Below are 14,670 nucleotides of genomic sequence, written 5' to 3'. Positions count from 1 at the left end.
GAAAGAAATACATGAACTTAAACTAATTTTGTTTTGCAGATAAGTGAAAAATTTATTTTACAGATTATACTTTGAAATGAATCAACATGCATATTTTATACAATCAGTTTGTCAAATGAAAGATAGTTCAGACAATTCTTTTCTTCACATATTAAATTTATGTATACAAAATGACTAAATTTTTTCGAATAAAGTATATTTATATATCAATTAATTTATGTAGAAATTTGATAAGATTCGCATAACGAAATTATATCTATATTCTCTCTAAATCTGAATCAGTGAATAGTCACTAATTACCAAGTTTCATACTTTGCACTGATAATCAGTGAACTAAAAAAGAAAGAATGTTTGAGCATTATATAACTAAAATACTGATATTTGCACATTAATTTCAATCTTCCAATAGCATATTCATTGAATTTAAGGTTAGTTAGATCATATCATAGATTAGTTAGGTTAGAGAGATCTCACATTTCATTCACTGATTACCAGTGGCATACTTGACACTGATATCAGTGATTATCCACTGATTCAGATTTAAAGAGTTTATAAAGATTATTTTTTTTTTATAAATTTAGTCTATATTTCTGATGATTATTTTTCTTGGAATTTTTTTAAATTTCATTTTAGCCCTAAGAACAAATTACATCGCGTTTGATTAAATTTATCAATAGATTTGAGAGATAATGTAATCTGATGTGTGTGTGTGTGTGTATGTGTGTATGTGTGTGTGTGGGGGGGGGGGAGATATATATTAAATAATGAGTTTCTGTCATCAGTGTTTCTACTTTCACTAGCGTTATTTAATTCATTCATTGCCAGCAGTAGAGATAAAATGAAAAGTTTAATAACTGATCCAAATAATGTGACGCCCGTGAAGGATTACGTGAAAGAAAATGCGCTCTAATATGAATCCATTATTTTTGTCGTGATGAAGCTGATAAATGTAGTCTGAAGACAAAGTGATTCTTAATGTGAATCGGAGTTATACGACAATTGAGTTTTCTCATTTTGTAACAGTCGTTGGCAAATCTAAGTAACATTCAATTTCACTTGGTTGTTTAGTGGAATGCAAGAGAAATAACATGGTGAGATTCAAAACGCTGGAGGGAAGGAACATAAAGGTTCTTATTCTTCCTTATTAAGTGATGCATTAATAAATATTATATTTGATATATTTTCATCTGATGAACGTTATATTATTCTTTCTTTTTCCTTTTCTCTTTTTCTCATCATTTTATTCGCATTTCGTTCAATGTTGACGTGTGGACTTTTACTAAAATTACGCTTGCCTGCCTGCCTGGCTGCCATTTAAATCAAATCTATGGCAAACTGAACGCTGTCCGCTGAAAATTGAGTAATGTTCACGCCTGCAAACGAATGGCGCGCGCAATTTCATTTCTCCGCAAAACTCTTGCGCGAATTTCTGCACTTTCGATTAGTTAAACGTTGCGCCTGTTAGTGCATCTGGCACAGACATACGCTTCAAAAATTCGCTTGGATACAAAAATAAAATAAAGTGTAATAAAATTATTTTGTCTAAGCCGTTCGTTCATGTGACTAGTGAGAAAAGGTCGACCATACCGGTTCAGTGCAGAACGTTCTCTTTGCTGTGGATCAAGTTAAATAAATTTCATTAGAAAAATACGCCTTTCAGTTATATCACTTTTATAGTTTTCAAGCGTACAGCGTTTTTTGTGTGTGTGTGTGTGTATATATATATATATATGTGTGTGTGTGTGTGTGTGTGTGTGTGTATGTCTTTAGTTTTAAAAAAGAAAATATCTAGATATCCTCGCGCTCGACCGCGTGCAGTACGCTGGAATCAGCCGTTATATTTCGCACGATTCTTTGTTGCGGATAAACAGTGTATTTTTCACATATTCGACCCTCCTCGGCGTGAACAGTACTCTCAACAGCTCACTGCGTATATCGTGCCCGATGTGCTTCTCTCTGAATCGCTATGCAAACATACAACGCACGCTATGTAAACGAGGCATGGATTCTCCAATTGCGAGAGCGAGATTCCTTTTGCATTGTCGTTTTGAGTGAGTTTTCGTGTCATATCGTTTCTTTTAATTTAGCATTCGCATTCGTTGCTTCCACTTAATTGTAAGCTCTTGGCAAAATTTGAACAAAAAAAAAATAAACTTTGAAGCGGTTACGGACATATATATATCGCAGATATATGAATTGCTGATTTTTTACTTGATATGCGAAAGTGAAAAAATTTTTCCTTTTTTTTTTGTAAAATATGAGAACAAGTGAAAAAAGATATGTATCTATAATACTATTAACTGGCAGATTTATTACTGTATTGAAATAGAACACAAAATAAAATTTTTGTTTTGTAAGTACTTTTTTGTTATCCGCAACGCGAGTAATAAAAAAATTATAGTGCAATGTTGTACTAATATTGGTACAGTGTCGATTTGTTATTTATAATAGAAAAATATTCAAACACATGTATTTCTGATACATTTGACGTATACCATAGACTATAAATAAAACTCGAAGCTGTCATGTTTTGCACTGTAGCAAAATTCCATCCATCATCGTGTACTCGAAATTAAAATTTTTTTTTATTTCGTTATACATCTGTTCGACAGATTTTTTCAACACAATCACCGAAGAGAAACTAGTAACACAACAATTAACAAGATTAATAATTATTATGTCTGCTAGATCTGTTATGCAGCTTATAGACGTTATTACGTAAAGTAATATTACTCAGCATAACTCTACTAAACCCATCGATCAGTCTATTTTACGTCGCAACGACATTAAGTTGACAAACACGATGAACTACTTTAATATTACCTGTCTCGCGTGCACGTGATAGGTATCGCGAAGACGATCACTTTACCTAATATGAACCAATCAAGAAACACTTGGAATAATAATAGATATTTCCCTGGAGATGTATCAAAAGAATGTTACATCTCCGAGCACACGTGAACTTATTCATAATATGAATCGATACATATTGGGTGGGACCGAAAACCATACTTTATCATGATAATCCAGAAGGAAATTGATTTATTAATGGAAACCATAAAATCTCAGCTCATATAACAGAGATTTAAAGTATAAATTGCACATGTAAAGAAAACAGATGCATCCTTGAGTACATTGAAAAGGATTTAAAATTTTTCATATCAAATTCTTATTACATAGAAATAAGAGAAAATGGAGAAACTATGTGGACATCAAGAGAAAAGTTAAATAAAATCGATGATTATTTATTAATTAATAAAAGTCTTCAAAGTTTTTTAAAGATATACTGCAATTATTTGGCTTTAAATACAATAATTAACATTCATATTATTAATAGAAACTATATTTTAAATAAAAAATAAAACTCTTGTCGCCACGCCATTTTTTGTTTTTTGTTTAAAATTATAATTTATATTAGTAATATTTAAATATTAATTATTGTCGTTAAAGCCAATATCCTTTGAATAAAGATTTCTATAATTCATAAATAATCATCGGCTTTATTTAATTTTTCCTTATTCGCAATTTTTCCATCTTCCTTTTAAAATCATCGAAAACATGTAATGTACTTCAAATGATGTTCTGTGATCATGTACGATTATAATATGATATTAAATGTCAGAAGTGTAATATTCAACTAAACATTGTATTTTTATAAATTAGTTACAAGGACTTAGTCATAGTTTCTTTATATTAATAAAGTTGGCCACTCTCTGTGTTTAAAAGCCACACTTTAATCTTCTCTTTTTGTTAGTTCAAAGATATTCTGTTTTGTAACTTCACTCTTTTAGCTTTGTCTTTCAATAAGACAAGTAACTCACTGCTGTAAAAGGTTTCATACATTTTACTCTTAAAATTCCTCGTACCTACAAGCGTTGTTAATGGAGGTGTGAGCCTCCACACAATAATATTAACACTATAAAGCATATGTCCGACTATTACTGGATGCGAAAAATGAGAAGTTTTCTCTACTCTAATATACTGTAATGATATTGTTCACGTTTATCCCATGTTCACAATCCGCCTATTCTCTTCTCATTGAATTCAGATTATTTCGTAATTGTGTGATATGTATATTAAAATAGAAAGAATTGATGTTATCTTATTTAATATTATTTGTCGTAGACTTAATTATTTCACTATTATTAATTATTTCACTGTTCTAATACAGTTTAAATTTGTGAATCAATCATAACCATATTATAATCAAACTAATTTAAGTATTTATTAAAGCAATATGTAGAGATTTATAATTAGATGACGAAGATGATAAAATGCCACCGCTATATCAAGGGTCATAGTCAGCAATAATCTTTATTATTAGAGTTATCCTAAAAGTGAACACGTCATCGTCCGTTCATATCATATGTATTATTCATCGTGGCACTCGTGTACGAGTAAGTGGCCCGGTCTCGTCACGAGCATCTACTCTCGTCGCGCTAACCGAATCTCACGCCACCGAGAGTGGATTATAATCGGACGTCGATATTTCCTTGTCTCGTGCGGATATTCTCGCGGTTCCGCATATGCATACATATTTATAACGAGACTCGGTTGCGTTTAAACAGCAGCACATTCGTATAGCATGCATTCTTTGATCCGCGCACGTATCCCGCGTTACAGGCCGCGCCGTCCAATCAGCGACGACAGATATATATAATATTTTGCACGCTTCGGGCATTTTGCGAGAAAGAGAAGAAGAGTGAGATAGAGAGAGAGAGAGAGAGAGAGAGAGAGAATCCTCTGTCTCTTGTCGCACTGCACCACCTTTTTCCTCCGCGAACGAAGTCACGTACGTGGCTTAACGAACGCACCGTATTCCGGCGCATGGTGCGGTTATATATATTCGCCCGCTCGGTTATTTCCCTTTCTCAAATCAGATTGTATAACTCGCGATGTATCTTTCATCCCTTCACTCTACGCATTACGTGCACAATCTGCGCGCGAGCTGACAACACGCCGATCGCGCCTGAAAATTATTGGTTTGATTCGTTTCGCGAAGCGGATTGCAAAACGATTCTCATTTCCGGCGTATCTTACTGATAACCGTTTTGCAATAACGCGCGTACATCGATCGTTATTGATCGATCCGCGGGATTACTCGCGTGGGGCGTGGGGCGTGGAAGCTGATTTCAGTCGCGACAAAAAAATAAAAAAAGTTTATAGAGAGAAGAGCTAGGAAAGAGAGTAAGTTAGTCGAGGAGAGAGAACGTAGTTCTTCGAATCCGATGTGTAGTGAAAGGTGTCGTTATGGTTATAACAACTCCAAGAAAACCCCACGACGAATGTTTTGACCCTTTCGTATCCTTGTTACCACTGTCTTCTCTATCGGCGAGTGGTTCGCTGTTCGTCTCCTCTCGAAGTCGCTGCTTCTACGAGAAAAGATCTGACCCGTGAGGGAAAGAAAAGATACGTGACCGAAAGAAGCGTGACCGGTCGGGTGTATGAAGGAAGACGGAAAAGGAAAGGAACGAAGAAGTGGTCGAGGAAAACTCGGTAGAAAAGAGCCCCCAATAGACGACCTCGATGGGTCAGCCAGCGTGGAGAGCGAGGACAAACGACATCAGAGATAAGCTATCTCGTGCAGCGCTTTATCGTCGGGGAGACGGTTAATGAGGGTCCACTGATAGATGATCATTTTCGAACGCGTAGTTGCGATCACGAAGTTGCATTTAAACCGATTTCCTTGAGAATGGTTTTCTCGCTCGCGTAACAAGACCGGATATAAAGGGATTGAAACAGAAAAGTCGGATTTAAAAGAGAAGAATATCTCTCCGAGATGAATATACATGTCTGAAAATCTCTATTCAATGATATCTACATATACATGTTGTAAAAAGGAAAGTGTGTCTAATGTTTGTTTGAAAGAAATGTGTTTATCGTTTATTTATTACGATATAAAAGTAACACATGCCGAAAATTAAATTACTTAGACCGCATTATGTGCTTTATTTCTCCCATAATTGTGAAATAAATGTATCATAATAACCGTTGCTGCATGGCTACATTAAATACGAAATATTGCGTGCGCAAAATAAAGCTTTGCAAGGTTAGTATTTCGTGGGCGGGAGATGGATAAATTGTGGTGTTCCGTTCAGACGTACTTACATCTAAGAGTGAAAAATCTTTTAAAACTACCAGCAGACCAGGCTAATTTTCCGCGTTGCGCTTGAAACATGGTGCAACGGCGGTTACATTATTAATTTCTGTACGGCGTTACATTGCAACACGCACCGCCGCTGCTTCAGTTGGATTCGGGTTGCAACCACCGGGTTATATTGCAGCATAACGTAAAAGCCACGTTTGTGATTTAGGTTAGCGGTATCGAATGTGGTAATTATTAAAATAAAGCTCTTGGAAATTTCATCATGTTGTGCAAAAGCGACATCATAATAAAGCTCGAAGTGACATAGTGTTCCATTTTATTTCACATTGAAGTGATTCAATTTTGCAGAACTACCTCTATGACGATATTACTATGCAAAAAATGACTTTAAATTATTTTTAACAACTATGGTATGTGCATCTACATTTTTAATTCTAAAAGTTTTTTTTTAAGCGAGAATGGTTTTTTGCTTAATGTAATTATATCATCCTCTCTAATGTAATTATTATTAAATCCATTTTATCAAAGAAAGAGAAATTACTAAGCAACACGTACGATATAAAATAATGTAAATTTTTTTAATTTCTGAAAATTTTATGTATAAAATTATTTTATTTTTTGTAAAATTTTCTAAATCTCTTTTAACTTTAATTCGTATAATATCTAATATTAACAATCATTCAATATATAGTAAAAAAATCGCTTCTGCAATACCGTAATTTCTTTAAAATTATTCAATTTCAATGTATAATTCTAGATTTCATTTAAATTTAAATTTAAAAATTTTTAAAAACTTTCCAATTTTTTTTTTTTTTAGATATTTAAATCGTTGCAGGTCGTTCGTACTAAGATATGCATATCGCGATCGAATGTCTTGATACACTTGTGCCATAATCATAAACGTAACAATTTGAGGGTAATCCAAACTTTTGCCAGTGTATAATCCCGCGGTCGCTACTTTCTTTTACTGAGAATTGAAAAGTTTACAAAGAAAAAACAACCAACTCGTCGTTTCGATATAAGAGTTCGACAGCAGAATAACTGCGCATTCAAGAGTTCCAGCAGCTCTGTGTATGCCTGTTATCAAATTCTAAAGTCGTTCGAACAGAATTGTCTTGCTCGTGCAGCAATATTGTGCGACCTCCTTTTGAACGTGTCGACGTAAACTTTACGTCTATATGTACTTATCACATTTATTAATAATAATATTTTATAATATTTATTAAAAAATTATATAAGAATTATAGACGAATATAATAAGAGACGATGTTAGTATGGATTATATTTTTTAATTTTATATATTTTGATTTTTTATTATTGTGTAAATTATAAAAATGTGTATTTTGTGTGTGTGTGTGTGTGTGTGTGTGTGTGTGTATGTTACATTTTTGATAATAGGAATTTGAGAGCGACTTATCGAGACGCAATTGTGCCCGGGAGAAAAATACGCACGGTCGTAAATTATACTCTCGGCACTTTTGCAAGAATAGGAACGATGGAGGAAAAAGGGTGTAATATATCCTCATTATTGAACCTGCGTTTCGTGCGAATCACAGCGCCATTTGGGGGTTAGCCAGTGATCTCGCGCAAAACCTTAAAGAATTACAGTATTTTCGCTTAAATTTTAAGATCTTGATTAGGAGAGTTGCATTTGCGTATTCTGAAAATTTAATGTCAGCAAAATAAATTAAAATCAAATCCAATGGAAATCCAAATTATGATGAATGGAAGTTGAAACAGCACTAAATTTTGAATAAGTATTTGTATTCAGTGCAAAAAATGTTACATTTTATGTTTCAATGTATAGCTTAAGATATTTGCACATTTTTAAGATATTTGCAGATATTTAAATATTTTTTTGCGATTATGTTATTTGCAATAAGGTAAAAAACGAAAATTACACAATTGATGATTTATTTATAGATGATTTTCGTGCATGCATTTTCGTCTAATAAGGCGACTTTTGTAAAATATATTTAATAAAAATTTAAATTTAACCTAAAAAATTTAACCTAAAAAATTTAACCTAAAATTAAAGTTTAGGAGATTTAATTTAAATAAGTTAAAAAGAATTATTTTCATCTTGCTCTATAATAATATCATTGATTATAAGATAAATCAAGTAAAAAAATAAAATTGAAACATTACTTGAATGAATTAAGCACATTAGAGAATGAACGTTTTTAGGAATGGAATTTCAAAGGTGAATTATATTTTAAAGAAATATTGTTTAAATATTTATTTAATTAGTTTTATGAAAATATTGGAAATAACTTAAAGTTATAAACGACACAGTTGATGTCAGTTATAATCATATTCCGATACATTGTCGATACTGAAAATTTGTAGTTTGCGTTACGTATATACTTCCTATAGATTTTCAGTACTGGCAGTGCTAAATCAGGACGCGACCTATGTGTATGATAGTATTACATATGATTTTATTTTATAAATTTAATTTTATAAATGCATGTTCTCTAATTTAAACGGTAATAAAACATACCGAGGAAAGGCTTTGCCTGTATGCTCAGACATAGTTCCAATCAATGAAAATGCGCTCAGATTGCAAATCATTGATGAAGGAAGTTTTGCTATAACTAAGAAATTCCACCACGTCGTGGAATTCAAGATCATTACAGGTCGCGAGACACGCAATCGCGAATTCCGCATAAATAATCCAGCACTTTCAGAATTTGGCGGGACATAAATCATGCAAATAAACCGTTCGGATGTGATAAATATTGCACTCTTGTAATCCGCTCGTTTCTCCTGCCGCACGATTGATTACTAGCAGATAAATCCAGGCCGCACATTAAGCCGGAACCACACGATGCGGCAGCGGCACCGCGGTACCGATGGCGGAGCTCGAGGCGGACTTTGCACGAGTAATAAAAGCGCTAGGGTCTTAGGTGGGCGAGAACGACGACGAGCGCTTTTTCAAACTTCCCCGCTCATCTATCTGAAGCTGGAAAGTTGCCGCGCAAACGACGGCGCTGCGACGATTTTGCGGCTACCCCTTCCTTCTCGACGTCGCGCCATTCTGCGGTTCAACTCCTCTGTCTGTTACCTCTATCTATCTAACTCTGGCGAGCATATCAGACGTGATGACTTCAAAAGAAAACTCGACATGAAAAAAAAAAATTCCGTCTTCCTCCTGCGATATCTCGCTCAAAGCCAGTTAAACGAGACAGCGAAGACTGCGAGTAAGACCGGCTGACGTTCGTCCACCACGCGAACACCGGCGCTATTGAATTCATCGACCCATTTCGATTAAGCAGATTCTTACCGCGACTAACTGTGAATTGTGATAATTAAATTACTTGTCCGATCAGGATCTATTAAAAAATTTGCGTAACTTATTCTATCGTTTAATCTGATTGCTATGATATGACTTTTTTCAAACTTTTTACGCCAAGAAATCTAAGATTTTTATTGAAAATCTGAAGAAAGATTTTAATCGCAATATTAAACGATGGTTTAATGAAGATCTCTCACTAACGCGTTGCAGTTTATCAAGGGAAATTAAGCGCAAATAAATAAATTAGATATATAAGGCGGAACTCTAGGAAATTCCGAGAGTATACAAGGAAATACCTTTTAGACACAAAACGTTATTGTTGAACGTATAATTTCGTTCAATCTCGTTTATTAATTGACATATAGGGTATTTTAGAAACGTGCCGCTAGCAACTTGGAACTGAATTTATGATGATGTACCTATTGCAAGTTATATTGATGACACAGTTCGCAACTTACAATTACATACAATTGCGTTTGTAACATTATAATGTTGTTCAACAGCCTGCGCAATAACTTTAGAGAAAATATATTTGAGTTAGAAGAGAGATAGAAATTTCAATTACTAGTCGATAATAGTACAATGAAAAAGAAATTACAATTTATTATTGTATAATTTTAATATTGTAATTTTTTTTTATAGTAATATTATCAATTGAAAAAACTTTAGATTTGTAAAAATATTATATATTCAATGAAAATTTTTAATTTATAGTTATTAACGTAATAATATCTCAAGAAAATAACAGTTTTACACAACATTTCAGGTTTTGACGTAAGAAAATTGAACATACGCTTGTATATATAAAATTGTTTTATTTATATAGTAAAACTTTTCCACGTATTTCAAAAAAATTTTCTCACAGCTACATACTCTTGAATTATTTTTTACATATTGTTAATTAAATATTGAAGATGCATTGATAATTGCAATAAAATGAAACTACTACTTTTTACCCAAATTCTAAAACTTCTTTAAGCTTCTTACGGTAATATCTGACTTTAGTTAAACTTTGCATCTTATCTTACAGTACATAATCCTACTTAGCATACTACCGCTAGACGATTCAATTTAGACAATCTCTGATTATCGGGATTATTGTATCAAGGGATTAATATATCTATTTTCTGCCTACTTGCAATTCGTAGAAATAATAACACATAAGTTACAAGAATAATGATTTTTCCCCTCTCTCTTTCACGAAATGTTAATAAAATGTTAATAAGATTTAGACTCTTAATCAAGAGATTCTCAATGACAATACATTTTTTGCAACTTAAATTTAAATTATATAAATTCAAATCATATTAATTATAATAATTTTAACATTACATAGGTTGCTGTTTATTTCAAATAGAATGTGTATTTAATGATGTAACTAAATAATATTTATAAGATTCATATTCAATGTGCACGGTAAAATCAGAGCATTTCCATTTGATGAAAACTCCTTGGCTTTCATGGCGCGATTTATTACGTCACGCGACTACACGTACGTTACAATTGTTATTCCAGTGGATTTATTTCCCTCCGTTTTACATGTCACAATCGTAAAACGTGGCCGTTAAACGTTACTCGTGTTCCGTAGTGGCAGGATCGGATCAAGGAACCGTCTTGAAATCCAAGTGAAATTCGATACTTGTTGAAAACGGCTTACAGTTAAAATAGCTAATTTTGATAGATTGTAAATATATTTTAATAATAGATTAATAGATAATATATTATATTTTAAGTAAAAATTTATTTGTATATTAATAATAAAAAGTTAAAAAAGAAACGAGATTACTTAACTATAATATATTGTAATTGTTTGAGATAGGTTTGTGCGAGCTGAATAATGTTCTTATTAGAATAAATCTATTGTGCGAGGTAGATGCCGCGAATTCTGTTTGAACTTAAATTCATGGAGCGAGAAGATTATAATGGCCTTATGGATATCCGTACACACGGTGGCGTGTGCCATCAAGGAACATGATGAATCGCGTCTTTATCACCGCCGCGTTCCCTTTACAAGCCCCCGAGCGCGTGTCAATAATAGCCTTTATTCGCAATTTACCCAGTTACTCTTATAATTTCCTCATTTCCATTTCACGGAGATGGTCGCTCCTTTTGCTAAGAAGCTTCTGAGTACCTCGGCCCGCGGGCATTAATATTCAACGGTTTCAGTTATGAAAGTAAAGTGAAAAAGTAACGTCCTCTCGTCTTCGGATTCCCACCATGCTTCCTTTTCCCTGTCGTTCTTCTTCTCACCTCTGACGGTCCATAGCGAAACGGCATATTTAAGTCAATTATACTATTTAGCATTGTAGTCAGATAATGGCATCAGTTGACTCAATTATTTCGTTGAGGAATTTAACGATGCGCCGCACGTTCCGATGAAAGACGAAAAGATAGAAGATGGAAGACATGCGCATGGAATAAAACATTTTTTTTTGCTGCAAAATGAAGGTATATACCGCGTCGCGAAATCGCGCAATCTCTTTCACTGAGATCGTTCTTATAAACTAAGAGAAGAGAATTATGAATTATTTCAGAAACATATATATGATATTAACATTAGAAACATTTTATTATACTTCAATGAAATTAGCTTTTTAATCAAAAAGAATTATAATAATTTTATGTCTTTTTTTAAATGACAAAAATGCATAGCAGTGCTCATAATTACTCTTTTTCACAAATATATTAGGTGTTGGAATTAATTCGTAGCGTTTTTTAATGAAAGAATGTTATTTATTTCACATGAGCATTAAAAAATACATTAATGAAAGTACTTCCCATCTCTTGTAAAACGCTACGAATTAATTCCAACACCTAATATATTATATATAATTTTCTAGTTCCTTCTTATCTTTTCTTTTCTTTTTGAGTTAGTAAGTAGAAATAATTATACTTTTCTTTATGAGTTAGTGAGAAATAATTATACTTTCTGTTTCACTGTCTTTTACATATTTATCGAGTAAATATTATTTTTCACAGTCTGCAAAAGAATGACAATTTCTGAAATGTTAATTTGGTTAATAAACAAAAGTGGAAAAACATAAAGATAAGATAGGTAAAAGATCATGTTCGATTATTATAATATTAATTTCACATTTGAATATATATTTGATTAAAGTTAATAATATTCGTCTTTTTTCTGGTATCTGTTAGTTTAATAAAATTATAAATGCGTTGCAATGTTCTTCTGAAAATATATGGATTCTCTTACTCGTTATTTCAACGCAAATGCACTTCGTGTTCGAATCCTTTCCCTTTCCTCTTTCTTTCTCTCTAAGTTTTTTCGCTCTCGATCTCTCTTGCTCATGATAATTTTATTATGGAAAGTATACCAGGCAAGCAAAGGTATACGTTAGTGAACGCGGATATTCAGAATAGTTCTGGTCATGAAAGCAGTATTTGGTTCGGACTGGTACAACGCTGTGTACTCAAGCATTGGTTATGCGCTTTATGAATTCGTCGACGATCATAAAAATAAGCTCGGTGAAGTTGCTACGTCGTTGAAAGGGTATATAAATCCTGCACGATTTTATTAGAATGAATTGTATCGATAGAACAATATATACGTTTAATGAATTCCTGATCGATACGCTTGTTAATATTATTGTCATCGACATCGCTCTTTAACATTAATCAAATTATGCTCTACTGCCAAAATTAATGTTCACTGTATACGTGTTTGACTCTCTTCCTATTATGTTATTCTGATTTTCGTGGCTGCTTTGAAGTTCGTTATCGCACGGTGTCGCGATCGCGTGTTATTTTAAGGTTGTCTATAAACCATTTCTGCATTTTATGTTGACTATAAAAATTTACATGGCATGTCACGGGTACCGTAAAATTTATGTTGAATCATTTATTCGGTGTCGACTGTGTATGCGCCGTTCATGGTCAATGGAGCACTTTGCAATTATCTATCAAAATAAAAAAATATTGTGCCATAGTAATGGCTCGATACACGAAAATCGTGATGTACACAGTTTGATCAGTGCACAATTTGATTAGTGTCTATCTACATATTTATTATACTAATTGTAATGTAAGTTACGTTATCGATGTTTGCATGTTATTTTTATGTGATACACCCTCTCGCGTGTAACTTATTCAACATATTAGATGAGAAAAAAACAGTATAGAAATATTTTTGTAACTCTTTTATTATTAATTTCTACTAGTTGCGTACATACACGTACATAAACAGTAATTGTAGCAATTCGTTAATAAATAAAACAAGCAATTTCGTTTATCCGTGATAATCAGCTTAACAATTATAAATTGATGCATTTTTTATAATAATTACTGTATTTATATTTCGCTTCTATCTTTTTTTAATCTCCCTTTTTTATTGGAGATACGATGATGCATAAAAAGCTTGAAAGGGAAATTGTTTTGATAGAGTTTGGATTTTTATTTTACCGGGGAATAAAAATCTGAAAAAAAAGTGATATGCTATGTTGTTCAGAACAATCGAAAATGTTTACAAAAATCCTCAAGCCTTCGTATTCATCCGGTGCAAAACAGAATAGCTTTTACTACCTACATTCAAAAAAATTGACTCGGGATTCGTCCAGCGCTGCTGTTTTGACCTGTATGTCGAGTGAGAACACGAATGTTGTAATATTTAATAAACTGTATGATACTTGGCCAGAGAAATTGTGATATTTTCTAAGCGCGAATAAAAAAATTTGTTTACTGTAGGTTCATCCGACATCGCAAGAGTTTATAATTGAGATAAATTGCTTTGGAAAAACTTTGTAAATCAAGTGAAAAATTGAAGTAAATCGACAATAAACGAAAATCAATAGATAATATCGCGTAGTCATTTGCATTATAAAACATGTTTTGTAGAACAACTGATAATTCAATTTATACAATTTACAAATTCACAAAAGTCATACTAACGTTTGTATATAATCTAAAATGGTTTATCAATGGTATCGATCCACGTGTATACGTAATGATACCATAAACATATACTCATTGCGAAAGTACAAAGTGATGTAATATGTGAAGCATAATGATCATCACGTGGCTTTCAACGCGAGCACAAATCAATGACGGGTGTGCGGTTACGTAACGGAATGGTAGAAACGTTCATGAAATCGGATAACGAATTGTTGCCACGTCGGGGGCTCGAATTGCAATCGACAAAACCGAATTATCCCGATCGCGTGTATCCAAATCGCAGTGCTAATTTTGTCCCCTGTCGCTTCGAACTTGATTCCGACGCCTAACCTTTTCGCTTTTAGTTTTGCCCCTTTTTTTC

The 14,670-nt window shown here is 33.0% G+C and overlaps 2 protein-coding genes across 9 annotated transcripts in view; one reads left to right on the top strand and one right to left on the bottom strand.

Moving 5' to 3' along the window:
* The window catches only part of LOC147908240 (uncharacterized), a 539,816-nt gene that overhangs the window by 33,835 nt on the left and 491,311 nt on the right, over positions 1 to 14,670 (top strand). The window lies entirely within an intron of this gene.
* Positions 1 to 14,670, bottom strand: part of LOC105151373 (Dpr-interacting protein kappa) — a 196,235-nt gene that overhangs the window by 145,221 nt on the left and 36,344 nt on the right. The window lies entirely within an intron of this gene.

The sequence above is a fragment of the Acromyrmex echinatior genome, chromosome 10 (genome assembly GCF_024713525.1).
Source record: "Acromyrmex echinatior isolate Ae372 chromosome 10, ASM2471352v2, whole genome shotgun sequence".
Classification (NCBI taxonomy): Eukaryota; Metazoa; Arthropoda; class Insecta; order Hymenoptera; family Formicidae; genus Acromyrmex; species Acromyrmex echinatior.
The sequence above is the reverse complement of the archived record's forward strand: the minus strand, read 5'-3'. Positions and strand labels throughout refer to the sequence as shown.